Below are 2,507 nucleotides of genomic sequence, written 5' to 3' on the forward strand. Positions count from 1 at the left end.
CCAAAAAGTTCTACTTTCTAATGGCCACATCTTTTTGCTTTAGGCTACAGTCTGTATCAATATCATTCACTGACAACTTTCTCAAAAATACTGCATAGAGAATGATCTGAGTAGAAAGCTGGACTTACATAGCTGCCTAGAGAGTTTCTAAGATAAGTTGATGGTCAAATTAGATGTACTTAAAGGTAAGTTGTGCAATGGTCTGAGCAAGATCCCTATGTGAGGTATAAAGTACAATACTGAACAAGTTTATCATAAGTGGTGCAAGATATGATTTCCTGGAGGATTTCAGACTATCAGTTTTTCTTGAACAAATTCATGGATTGTTTTTGGACATCAACCAGCATGGTTTCCAAAAACTGTACTTCAGTGACTGGCCCCCACTTCTTATAGAGTTAATCTTCAAGTTCTGGTTACTCAGATATCAATCTACCTAAGACAGACAGTATGTATTTCTTAGTCTATCTAATTTGAATAATGTCATCTATGTAATGTTACCAAGACAGGTTGGCTGCTCTTTCAATCTCCTGTATTTCTGGGCCTATGTAATGTTGAAAAAAACAAGGGAGGTGTTAGGTCATCTTGAGGTAGCACATTGAACATGTGTTGTAATCTCAGCCCCATGAAGTCAAACAGGCTCCAATCCCATGCATGCAGTGGGATTGAAAGAAAGCATTATCATGTCTACCACCAAGAACAAGACCCCATGGTCTACGCAATGGATCCCGTGATCATTAACCCTTGAAGTGCAGGTACAAGGACTACCCTGCATTCAGCTTGCTGTATGATACAGTGAGGCATCAAGTACTCATTGTATTTTATCACCAAGTATACTGGGCTAATACAGGGTAGTATACTTTCCTTAAGCACCTCTTTCTCCATTAATTCCTTGATCAGTGTATGGACCTTCTTTCATCCTCTGCCCTCAACCTGGTATCTTACATGGCTTGACTGATATCTCACAGCTTGTACCATGGAAGCCTAGTGAGATCTTGGTTGTCAACTCATCCCACTACCATATCCTAATTGTGGCATTTCCCCATTGGGAACAACCCTTACCATCACAAGAAGAACTACTGACTCTCAGACTGAAGGATCTTTACTCTCAGACTAAACGAGTGTTTAGGAGAATCCTTTCTGGCCAATACACTCTGCAGTCTCGCCTACAACACTTTGGATGTGTATTGGCCAGAAAGGACTCACCTAAAAACTCATTTTAAAGACATTCTTCAGTCTGAGAGTCAGTGTAAATCTTCATAAGAATATCAGGGGTCACTACGCAGCACAGAGATTTGTTCCCCAGTGTCCAAAATTGCAGAAAAGATTGTTCAACCTGGGAACAGTCAATTCCCCCATACACTCAAACCAGTGCATAAAGTCTCCATTTATTATTATAAATGAAAGGTCCTTGACATCTATCCTAGACTCTTTTTTACTTCTAAGAAGTAAGGTCTAAGTAGACAGGTGGAGTGGATGGTGTTACATAAACCACCTTATGAACAGCATCAAACTCAGCAAAGTTTTCTAGGTCTTCTTGGTCCTCTTTTGTCATTAGTGAGAATCTCATAGCCAGACTAACTTAAAAAATGAGATCAGTCATAGACAACTGGGTGACCTCCATTCCTTCTTCTCCAGCACGATGTGGAGGGCTCTCTCATCTACTAGACAAGGAGTCAAGTATATACAGGCTCAATGGGTGTTTGTCCAAAATTCTTCAATATTACTTCTTGGCCAAGCATGGTGGCTCATGCTTGTAAATCCAACACTTTGGGAGCCTGAGGCAGGAGGATAGCTTGAGCCGAGGAGTTCAAGACCTAGGCAACATAGTGAGACTGCGTCTCTACAAAAAAAAAAAAAAATGTTCAGAAATTAGCAGGACATGGTGGCGTGTGCCTGTGGTCCCAGGCACTCAGGAGGCTGAGGCAGGAAGATCACTTGATCCCAGGAGATCGAGGCTGCAGTGAGCTATGATCCTGCTACTGCACTCCAGCCTGGGTGACAGAGCAAGACTCTATCTCAAAAATAATAATAATAATAACTTATTTCCCACTAAATGTAGGAATAGACTTCACATTTTAAAATAACCAACTGCCCCTTTACACCAGACACTTTTTCAAAAAGGTCTACCACTGCCTTACAGATACCATACCATACTTGGATAATCAACCTGCAGATTCTCACCTAATTCCCTAAAAAGGGCATTGTGGCCTTATCAGCCTCCAAGAAAAGGGGTTAAAATCACGTAGTAAGTTCCTCAAAAAGAGGTTGGTCAAAGGCCTGTGTGGTATTGCCTCTTTTACTATAGGAGAAGTGAACCAGTATTTACAACAGTTTTGTAGGAGCAACAAGTTTTCTCTCAGAACATAGAATTCTTGGACATTTTTTTCTAATAGGACACAATCCATTTGTCCTATTTCAACTATCAGGATCTGATCTGAGCCGAAATTGCGCCACTATACTCCAGCCTGGGCGACAGAGCGACACTTCATCTCCAAAAAAAAAAAAAA

This window comes from Rhinopithecus bieti, unplaced genomic scaffold, assembly GCF_001698545.2.
Source record: "Rhinopithecus bieti isolate Rb0 unplaced genomic scaffold, ASM169854v2 scaffold_35881, whole genome shotgun sequence".
Taxonomy (NCBI): Eukaryota; Metazoa; Chordata; class Mammalia; order Primates; family Cercopithecidae; genus Rhinopithecus; species Rhinopithecus bieti.